The sequence below is a fragment of the Balaenoptera musculus genome, chromosome 6 (genome assembly GCF_009873245.2).
Source record: "Balaenoptera musculus isolate JJ_BM4_2016_0621 chromosome 6, mBalMus1.pri.v3, whole genome shotgun sequence".
NCBI lineage: Eukaryota > Metazoa > Chordata > Mammalia > Artiodactyla > Balaenopteridae > Balaenoptera > Balaenoptera musculus.
The window spans coordinates 96,910,815-96,922,844 of NC_045790.1; positions in this window are offsets into that span (position 1 = coordinate 96,910,815).

A 12,030-nucleotide genomic window follows, 5' to 3' on the forward strand; every position below is an offset into this window, starting at 1 on the left:
GGGCTGCCTCCCGCGAGGTCTGCAAGAAGGGCCCGGGTATTGGAGGTGCAGATGCACTGAGAAACTGACTGCCAAGGGAAATGGATGGTCGGGGTTGGCCGCTTCAGAGCCCAAAAGCCATTCTCCACCCTCCCCCCGCTCCCCAGGATGCGGCAAGGGCAGAGATTCCCTCTCCCAGCCCCAGGAAGAATTACCGTTTGTCTAAGGCAGCCCTGGCAATCCCATCCCTCTTTGTGAGCGTTCCTGGCCCCAGTGCTGGCCAAAGTGACTTAAGGGGACATCTGCTTGGGGGCCTCAATATCCACAGAAAAGACAGAGCTTCAGAAGGAGAAGACATTATTGCTCATGCCCTTTCTTTCTTCTCTGGGAGGTTGGTATGAGGATTTATGCCTAATTGCTATGACCATCTTGTGACCCTGAGATGACAAGAGTGAAAATGAAAAAAACTAACAGCTTAGGAAGGAGGAACCAAAATGTGAGAAGAGACTGGTTCTCCTGAAAGATCTCATTGGACCTCTGACTGGATTTCACTGGATCCTCGGACTCCTAGTCTTCTTATGAAGTGAGATAGTAAGTGTCTGCTTTATTTAAGCCACTGCTGGATGAGTTTGTTGCTCGTAGCCAAAAACATTCATAAGTGATGCAAGTGAGCATTCCTGGCTCTCCAGCAGGGGTATGAACCTGGTCAAACACCAGGGCTCAGAGAAGGAAGTGATCTACTCTAGCTGGAGGTGAAGGAGGGGATTAAGGAAGACTTGAAGTAAGTGGTAGCCTTGGGTTGGGTCAAAGAAGATTGCTTCTTCTTTCTCTTTTATTGGATTAGATTGAAATGACCAGTGCCAGATGAAGAGGGGTATAAGTGAGGTCCTGAAGTGTCCAGAGTGCAGTAGCCTCTGTCCCCATGGAGATGGGATGAGCCACCCTCTCAGCACATAGATATGTTCATCAACTGGGAAGCTCCCCAAACCCCACTGTTTAGGGTTTTAATGGAAGTTTTATTATGTAGGCTTGATTGATAAATCATTTTCCATTGGTGATTGAACTCAATTGGCAGCCCCTCTCACCTCCCCAGAGATGAAGTGAGGCTGAAAATTCTGATCCTATAATCACAGGGTTGGTTCCTCTGGGGACAAGTCTCCATTCTAAGCTATCTAAGGGCTCACCAAGGGTCACCTTATTAGCATAAACTCAGGTATGGTTGAAAGGGCTCATTACAAATAACAAAAGACACTCCTATCACTTAGAAAATTCCAAGCGTTTTAGAATCCTTGTAGAATCTAGGATCACCATGCCAGAAACCAGGGACAAAAACCAAATATGTATTTCTTATTACACCACAGGCTTTTTCACCAAATATTTATTAAGGCGTCTCAACTTTTGGAGAATAAATAGGGTGAGCAGGACCCTTCTGAGAATAAAGGGGGCACATTCACCAAGACTGTACTGGGTCCATTGGGATGTGTGGTCACATTAATACAGAAATAGCTTTAATTTTCCAGTAGATGGTTCAACTGGCACATATCTTTTCTCCCTCCCCTCACCCCTCCCCTCTTTTCTATTGAGTAATGGTCCCATTATATCATTTTGGTGAGAACCTTTAATTTTACCTTCACTTTGGTCAAAGCTCTGCATGGCACCCTGGAGTCTGAAGGTGTAGGGATGTTGCATCCCTAGAGCCCTCAGAGCAGCCTGGGTGGGGCCCTGGGCAGTCAGAGCTCCTGGCCAGTTGCCTTGGGCCTTGAGTGTTCAATACACAGCATCCTTTTCTAGGAGATTCGGAAGCACTTCTTTAGGTTATTAGTAGAGTCTCATTTTGGGGTTTCAGACACAATCTTGTTCATTTAATTAACTCACTCCAGTTCCAAATGCAACTAAAAACTCTTTTCCTCCTCTTTCCTGTGCAAGTTAAGAACAGGAGCTCCCTCCGAGCAGACAGAGCCAAGAGCTTGGCAAGCAGAGCAAGCTGTGGATCCAGTCCCACTCCCCACCTCCGCTGGGTACCCCTGTGCTAGACACTAACCTTCTTGGCGCCATGGAGCACAGCCCTGCAGAATACACACCGCAGAGACCAGTGGTCCTGCACTAGTGTGGGGTCATCGCTCCAGGTACTTTCTCTCCAAAGAGGTTCCTCAGGTCCTATAGCCAGTACAGTCAGCTCTGCTATCACATGACTATGTTACGTGCTCCTGAGAAGCACTGTGCTGTGTCAAACCGTGCAATTACAAACCACAGGGCTTATGGAGAAAATGGGCTAAGGGCACAACCCTGGAAGATGTTTTCAGTGATGCATTTTAAAAAAAAGGTAGGAACCTAATAAAAATAGTGCCGCGGTCTTACACATATTAAATGGTTAAGAAATACATAACTACCACGATAAATATGGCACCTTTCCTTGAGAAAGAACTGAAGTTTGCTTGTGGAAGTTGGGGAGGGGTTACAGCTTGTGAGTTATGGGGAAATGGTGGGAGAAAGTTATCTGAAATCTGAGAGCCAGCTGTGACACCAGATGGGGGTAGCTGTGCCTCGTAACACAGGTGGAGAAACGAGGCAGCTGTGGGTGTCTGAAGTGCCCGCGTGTGTGCGTGTTTGCATATTCCCAGTGACAATGCTGAATTTAACTGGAGTCCTGTAATCCTGGAAAACAGCGATGGCTAAAGAAACCCCCTCACATTTTTGTGTTCCAGAAACAGGCAAAAAAAAAAAAAAAACCCCAAGGGGTTTCCCTGGTGGCGCAGTGGTTGAGAATCTGCCTGCCAATGCAGGGGACACGGGTTCAAGCCCTGGTCTGGGAAGATCCCACATGCCACGGAGCAACTGGGCCTGTGAGCCACAATTACTGAGCCTGCGCGTCTGGAGCCTGTGCTCCGCAACAAGAGAGGCCGCAATAGTGAGAGGCCCGCGCACCGCGATGAAGAGTGGCCCCCGCTTGCCACAACTAGAGAAATCCCTCGCACAGAAGCGAAGATCCAACACAGCCATAAATAAATAAATAAATAAATAAATAAATAAACCCAAAAAACCCATATTTCCCATGTGACTTAGATAAGACTCTGGATGACCCCCTTATTAACCTAAGACAAGGCCAGACACACAGCTTGCAAATTCCCATTCTTCACCTTGTAAATGAGTAGCTGAATTGTTTTGTCCCACTGATCAATCAGAACAAAATTCCTGTCAGCCAAACTTTGGTTTAAGACTCTCTCCTTCCCCCAGGTCCCTGAGCTTTGGCCCACCGTGAACCTGAGCCAACATCCAGCACGCCCCGCCCCCTCCTGGGGCCTCCTGAGAGTGGGCTGACATACTCTGAGTTACTCTGTCCAATCCATCATACCAGACTCTCATCCTTCTCTCCACAGCTGGTTCTTTCTGGCTTTGATTACTTCTCTCGAGAAAAGAACCTCCTGGCCTAAACCTTGAGAGGGTGTAGATCTTATGGTGGATGTTTCTCCCCATTGCAACTGTACCTTGTCCCCTTCCCCTCCTTGCAATAAACCCTTCAAATAAAGTCTCTCCTTGCTTCGGTCCAGATTTGTTTTTTATTTGCCACTGCAAAGTTGGGTCAGAAGGGTGCTGTTTTCTTCTTTCACCTAGTGTTTCTTGTGGATGAAATTAAAATTTGCATTACACACAAGTTAGTCTCTGATGTATCAATTGCATTGGGACAAATTCACATCTACAAAACAAGCATTAAAACAGAACTGACTGTAGAGGTCTGGCCCAGACATTCTGAATCTCAGAGGTGGACACAGCTTATCCATGTGACAGGGTCCCAGTTACGTGACAGTCCTTTTAGACTCATGGAAAGAGAGATGCTGGGTTCGTATTTTGGTAACACTTTGGAGCCTTTGCAAAAATCTACGACATTTCAATCATCTCCCATCCTTATCTTTATCTCCAAGCAAAGCCTTTCTTCACAGGGCTTCCTCTTAGAATTGACCTCGTGTTCTTAAAAATCATACAATTTCAACGTAAGAATGGATTTAAAAATCACTTCGTCCAATACCTTCATTTCACAAAGGAGGAAAATCATGCTGCTGATGGTGAGCTCCTCAGGGCAGGTCCTGGGCCAGATTCTTATCTGAGACCCTCAGGCTTAGCTCAGGACCTGGTGTGATCAGGTACTCAGGAGAAATCGAAATGAATTACAAACCTGAAGGGAAGGTAGGATAAAAGTCAGTGGAGCAGGGCATCTTTCTTGGTGGTCTCTCAAATTACACCAGCTGGCTGAAGGCTGCTCTTCCTTCCAAAGCCAACCAACAATTGTTCTCAGTCTTACCCTCTAGATGTTCCCTAAGCCACCAAAAATATAGAGGCAACTTTGGGCTCAGGGAAGACTGAATTGAACCTTTTTTGATTTTTCCTGTTTGATTATTTTTGCCCGTATCACAGTAGATGATGTGGGTTGTAAATGGTCAGACCACATACTCTAAAATGACTCCTCTGGGAGTTTTTAATCTATGCAAGACACAGACAAGCACAGCAGGGAAAAATGAAAATATCTCAGCTTCATTAGAGGAAATTTATGAGGTTGCCTAGGCTCGCCATGGTGGCCAAAAGACAGGAACTTTTTGTACATGCTAGTACCTGTAGATGATCTCAGGTAAGGGACCGAGCTACGTTTACTGATCACAAACTATGTCCCAGGTTGTCTAGCACATATTCCTTTATTTAATCCTTACAAATTCCTATGAGGCGTTTAGTCTTTTCCCGCTTAGAACTGGGGAAACTGAGGCTCAGAAGCGCTAAGCTGTATTTGCTGAAGACCACACAGAACTGATCTGAACTCAAGTCTGATCCTGTAGCCTCTGTGAGAGGCTTCTTCTTCTTTAAGACTGTGCTTAGGTTGACTCAGTGGTGGAAGTTGTTAATAAAACTGCACAGAAGGAGTTCCTTGGCTGCCTTGTGGTTAGGATTTTGGGCTTTCACTGCCATGGCCCAGGTTCAATCCCTGGTCAGGGAACTGAGATCCTGCAAGCCATGCAGTGAGGCCAAAACAAAACAAAACAAAACTGCACAGAGATATACACATGCCCGGGGAAGCACATCAGTGGGGGTGCCAGAATCCAACTCATCTGTTGGTTTTTTCTTTTTCTCACCTTAGTTTCTTTCTTCTCTGCTCCCTGAGAAAAAGAATCAGGTTGCTTTGTTTAATCATAATCATGCACAGAGTGGAGTTCTGGCCCACCATGGGGGGCTGTCCTGGATTAAGGCTCAGACTTTGTCTAATCAGTTGAGCCTGGTGGTACGTGTGGCTTCTCTGGGAAACAGACCCTGAATCATGGACTTGAGCACAAGTGTTTATGTGGAAGGTGCAGGAAGTGCAGAAGTGACCCAAGAAAGGGGCAGTGCGTTATTAAGCCAGTAGAGAGTGTAGAGTTAATTCCCTGGGGAAAACCTAGCACAAAACATATGACTCAGAATTTTCCCACCCAAAAGTTGAGGGAACAGAGATATTTAACACCAACTCCCTAGTGTCACTGGTTGAGGACTGCTCCTTGGAGAGTGCCCCTGGTCACTTTCAGCTGGATCTGTACCTGGGAAGAACAACCTTCCTCGATTCTGGGGAGAAAGAAAAAAAAAAAAAAAAAAGAGCCTTCGGGCTGAGAGAAGCAGATACTGGCAGCTGGCAATGTGCTGGAGCCCACTAAAAGGCCACAGGGAATTGGGTGTGGCAGTGACAGCATCTGCTACACCAGGGTGGCAGGGGTCACAGGAGCAAAAGCAAGGTGACCTTTTTGCAAGGATCTGCCTCTGGCCACTTGGTTCATGAGTGAGCTAAGAGAGTGGCAGACACTGAGTGTGATCTAGATTCTGCTCGTAGACAATGGCCTCTCACTGCATTAAGAAGACCAAACTGTTTTTCCAACATAGGCTGTAATAATAACAGGCTAACATTTCATGCATTAACTCACTAATTCCTCTCAAATCCCTGCAGCGTAGGCACTATTATTTTCATTTTACAGAAGAGAAAACTGAGGCTAAGATAACAGAGACAATAATATCTACATGGGGAGATCTTTTTCAAAAGGTTGTTGTACGGGTTCCATGAAAGTTGTGATGATGATAATTTACCTAGAAGGTAATAGTATTTTGCTCCTGGCAGGTTTATTCATCCCACAGTCCCGTGTCTCACAAAGTGCTTTGCACATAGAAGATGCTCAATGAATGATGTGTTCAATTGGATTGAATCCATCCTGCTACACGGCACATAAGTGCCAGGATCATAGTTTCCACACCAAGGAGTTCTGGCTTATGAATGTATTTGTCTGAAAGAGATTGTCAAAGACAAAACACACAGGGGAATTAAGGGGGTGATTTTATTCAGGCTATTCCAACAGGGACAGCCATCCAAATGTGAAGATCAAAGGGTCTTGTCAGAGTGGCTTTATCTTAGACTTTTATAGGAAGGAGTAGATAAGTTACAAGGTGGGGGGATGTAGAGTTGGAATTGTTCTGCAATCAGAAGAAGTCTCAATCAGCCGATTAGGAAGTGTTTATCTTTGTGTCTGGCTAGTTTCAGAGGGATAAACCATTCTAATCTTAATCACTCAGGAGACAAAGAAGGGTCATCTGTGTTTGGTCTTGCCACAGATAAACAAGGGAGTCATATGTGAATTTGTAAGAGTCGAGACAACTGGTGACAGGGAGTCTTTTCTAAATTATTTGGGGAAGAGTGGTTCTTTCAGGTAAGTTATTTCCAGAAACACAAAAGCGTGGGGGATTTTGGAAAACAAAGGTTAAGGGGGTTTGTTGCTGTTTTCCAGGAGCACAGAACTCAAATAAAATTGAACACTGTCAATCTCACTGATGAAATAAAATTCATATTTTATGGCAAGACAAGAAAAATTTAAACATAAAATATTTCTCTGCCTGTTTGGCCTCCTCCCTCCCCTTTAGTGTATACTGTGCATGTGCATTAACCAGACCTTCTTTGAAGATACCTTCCTTCTTGATCTTATAAAGGGTCATGATGACCCACTACTCCATAACTTCTTAGGAGATAATCTTACTTCTTAATCTTGTAAAGGGTCACAATGACCCACTACTCGCTTTGTACATGCAGATGTGGATTGTGTAAACGTCATTTAATATATAACCCCTTTTCTCAAAAACGTATATAACTGTGGTTTTTTAAAAATTTATTATTTTTTAATATTTTGGCTGCGTCACTCGGCACGTGGGATCTTAGTTCCCAGATCAGGGATCGAACCCATGCCCCCTGCAGTGGAAGCACAGAGTCTTAACCACTGGACCACCAGGGAAGTCCTATAACTGTGCTTTGACCTCTAACTGGTGGAACAGTCCTCAGGGCTTTCTGAAAGACTGTCTCCTAGGTTATAATTCTCAGGTTGGCTTGAATAAAATTTTCTATTTCTTTCCAAGATCGGCTATTGATTATTTCTTGTCGACATCATGAAAAAAGGATAAAAATTAATTACATTTGATTACATATTAAGCCTCATTTAATTCAAAAATAAAAACAAAAACTACTCATACACATACATACAGATGCAGCAAAAGCAATCTTTTCAGAAGACAAATGCATCCCTGTCTCTACTCTGCTGGAATCCCATTGCTTTTAAGATAAAGGTCCAGGGCTTCCCTGGTGGCGCAGTGGTTGAGAATCTGCCTGCCAATGCAGGGGACACGGGTTTGAGCTCTGGTCTGGGAAGATCCCACATGCCGCGGAGCAACTAGGCCCGTGAGCCACGACTACTGAGCCTGCGCTCCGCAACAAGGGAGGCCGCGATAGTGAGAGGCACGCGCACCACGATGAAGAGTGGCCCCTGCTTGCCACACTAGAAGAAAGCCCTCGCACAGAAACGAAGACCCAACACAGCCATAAATAAATAAATAAATAAAAATTTAAAAATAAAATAAAATAAAATAAAAGATAAAGGTCCAAGTCCTTAGCAAGGCCTCCAGGGCCCACCTGATCTGGCCTCGTCTCAGACCCTCTACCCCTCCCTCTGTGCACTCCAGCCTCACTGCTCTTTCTGGAATATTCCATGTTCTCTCTTGCCTCAGAGATCTTCTTGCTCAAGTTGTGTTCTCTGCCTCAAAAGCTCTCCACGCCCCCTGCCCTCAGCCCCAAGCAGTATAAACGCCTCAAGCTTGGCTGGTTACCCGCTCCTTGACAGGCAGATCAGCTCCTTTGTTAAAAATCCCTGAAGACCCCTCAACCAACAGAAGGTTAGCAACCATTTGAAACTACTTATCTTCACTTGAATGTCTTCTAGAATATGTAAAAAGTAAAAATCAACTCTATTTCCCATGCTTCCATGTACAATCAGAACAGATAGCTATGTTCTTATGAGTAGTGAATACATTCTAAACTAATTACATGTATTAACTAATTTAATCCTCATTATAACCCTATTATACTATTATTAACTTCATATGAAAACCTGAGGCTCACAGAGGTTTAAGAATTTTGCTGAAGGTCACCCAGCAAGTAAATGACAGGGCTGGGATTTGAACCTTGTTCAGTTTCCTTAGCCCAAGCAATGAGAGACCCGGCTTCCCTTAGTCATTGTCGACCTGGGGCCTGGAAAGATGGTTGATGCTCCCTCACCTTGTTTCAGGCTTGTGTCTGAACAGCCCCACCTCAGAATGGGCACATTCTTTTCCTAGACTTGCTAATACATTCCCTCATCTGGGAAACAAGGCCTGGAATCAACTCTGTACCCTTCAGATGACTTTGCTAATCTTTGTCTGACCTGTTGGCTCAAGACTTGAAGGCTTCCCTTGGAGGCAACTGCTTCACCCTCATTTCCTAGTTATTGAGGGACATCTCCCCAGGGTACCCAAGTTCTGACAACAAACACCCACTCAGATAATCAGAAAACCCAAACCAGCCTGAATATTTCAGAGGACAGATTGTCTAGTGTTTCTCTCTTTATACAATAAACTTTTGAAATGCTGCGAGGAAAAAAATTCTGGAATTTGTAGATATTTATATGCTTCAAGGAAGCTGGCTGTTAGAGAAACCCTGATGTGAAGGCTTTTGTTAAGTGGAGAACTGGATTTGTAAATCAAACAATTACCCCCTAGCCAGCAAAAAACAACGGCTTCCATTTCCTGGCACTTACTGTGGACTAGAAACTGTGCAAATCTTCACATCCACCATCTCTCTTTTCGTAACAGCTTTATTGTGACATAATTCACATACTGTACCATTCGCCTTTTTAAAATGTACAATTTGGTGTTTTAAGTATATTCACAAGAGTGTGCAACCATCACCCCATCTAATTCCAGGACATTTCCATCACCCCCCAAACCCCCGTACCAGTCCGCAGTCACTCTTCATTCCCTCTTCCCCCAGCCCCATTAGCAACTGTAGCGCAGCAAAACCTGCCACCCCAAAATGTCTCTTTAGCATGCAGATTATTTTGAACTGAAAATAATCAAGGCCCAAAAGACTCAGGAAAAACTTTGACCTTCCACCTAGCTGCCTGAAGAATTTAGATAGAGGGCCTGCAAGCACTGTGGGCTAGGTATGGTGGGGGAAACTCTTCAGAGACCAGAGTCCACTCTGTGTCCCACTGACTCAGCGTGGCCCAGCAAACATTTATTCACCAAGCATTTGCTTTTCCATCTCTGTGTCAGTTGCCTTCCTCCCCCTTTGAAGTCCCAAACCCCTACCCCCACTATCCTCTTTTGCTTCAGCTGAAGATGGTATTTAAGGTGAAGGTTTCAGCCATTTTGGTGAGTTACTCAGTTTTCCTGGGTCTCTCCACGTACACATGTTCTTTTTCTTTTTTTTTTTAAAGTCTTTTTAGTCTTTGTAATTTTTTTAAAATAATTTATTTATTTATTTATTTATTTTTGGCTGTGTTGGGTCTTCGTTTCTGTGCGAGGGCTTTCTCCAGTTGCGGCGAGTGGGGGCCACTCTTCATCGCCGTGCACGGGCCTCTCACTGTCGCGGCCTCTCATTGTGGAGCACAGGCTCCAGACGCGCAGACTCAGTAGTTGTGGCTCACGGGCCTAGCTGCTCCGCGGCATGTGGGATCCTCCCAGACCAGGGCTCGAACCCGTGTCCCCTGCATTGGCAGGCAGATTCTCAACCACTGCGCCACCAGGGAAGCCCTACATGTTCTTAAGTTTTGCTTGATCTTCTCCTGTTAATTTGTTTCGTGTCAATTTAATTCTTAGACGAGCCAGAAGAACCTACAAGGGTAGAGGAAATTTTCTTCCTCCGTAACAGCTCGCGATGAGGATAGGATGTAGCTTTAGTGACTGTGTAACCGAGCAGGAGCCTGTGGGGCCTTCCTGGGACAGGCAGTCCCCCATGTCCTCTGCTTTAGCTCCTCTCAGAACTACCTAGATAACAGTATTTGATGCACATTTCCTGAGTTGTTTTGCAGTGGTGAACCTCTCCCCGCCACCACCAAATGGAAGCCCCAGGCCTCCTGGAGCCTAAGGATTGACAATATTAACCCCTGTGACACCACCCTGCTGCCTCACCATCAGCAATCAGAGAACTGTGCACAAGCTGATCACCTACCCTGTGAATCCCCCCACCCTGCCTCCTGGCCTTTAAAAATGCTTTGCTGAAACCCTTCGGGGAGCTGGAGGCTTTTCAGGGCATGAGCCACCACGTCTCTTTTCGTGGGCTTTCAATAAACCTTTCTCTGCTCCAAACTCCAACGTTTCAGTTTGTTTGGCCTCACTGTGCATTGGGCACATGAACTTGCATTAACAACTGGACACAATTCACCCCAAAGCTGCTGCAGTTAAGAGACCCTGGGACAGCTGACAAAACCTGACGGAAGGTGAGAATCCTTTCCATGTCAGTCAGTCTCCTGGATCTCTGCCTGGAGGATTTGTTGGAAATGAGAATGGTAAGGGTTTTCCCTCTTTTCTAAAATTGGATTAGCAGGAAGAAATATTTGTAGGGCTAGCTCCTTGGACTCAGCAACTCTTGGTTTGAAATTTGATTGAGTACTCTTGGTTTGTTGATCCTTTTCTTCCCAGAGATGATCCCTGTTTCTCTTTGTTTCTGTCTTTTGTGTCCTTTGTTATAAGGAGGAAAACCATTGGTCTGATTAGGTTTTCCTTTTGTCTTGCTCTATGTCTTGAGAACTTGGCTTATAAACCCATTGGAATAGTCTCTCTGGTCTCTGCCATCCGGAAGGTGCACACACGGGTGTGCATTTGGCAGCCAGTCAAATAGACTGGGATTCCTAGCAGTCCCTTTGTCCAGCTGTGCCACCTCTCAGGGGAGTTTGTCACAAGGGGTCCCAGTCCATAAGAGGCCTTTGTCATGTCAACCTTTGTTGCTTTATTATTGATGCAATAAAGTTCTTCATTAAAAAAAAATTTATTTATTTATTAGGTTGCACCAGGTCTTAGTTGCAGCACGGGGCCTCCTCAGTTGTGGCAGGTGAACTCTTAGTTGCAGCATGCATGTGGGATCTAGTTCCCTGACCAGGGATGGAACCTGGGCCCCCTGCATTGGGAGCGTGGAGTCTTATCCACTGCGCCACCAGGGAAGCCCGCAAGGCCTTCACTTTTTAAGACTATTTTTGGACCTTTCTGGACCTTGCAAGGGCCACGTCCTTTGCACTCTCTTGTGCAGACGCCTCTTGCGTCTTATTGGTTTGAGTCGCTATTAAGACCCTACTCGTCAATGGCCAGAAGATGGATCCTTTAAATTGAAAAAACTTCTAAATTGGCAAATGTTTTAGAGAGCTCTCATCATAAACAGCTGTTTTATTGGTACCTGTGAAAAAAGCAAATTAAAAGGTGGACACAATATAACAGCTAACCGTAAGCATTCTAACAACAACAAGAGTTTGGGAAGCCTTATGGAGTCTGATTGGTGTCTCAGCTTCCTCTCATGAGTCTTACAGATGCTAGTAAAAACATTCGATTTATTAACAAGAGAATGAAAAGAAGCTGAGAGGAAAGTCAAGAGACTCTTGCCAATAAGCTATCTGGTCATATCTGAGTCTGTACATGTCTCTCTCAAATATGACATTCCAGTCAAAGCCCTGGTAATATAACCAATGTTTCCAATTGTGTCCT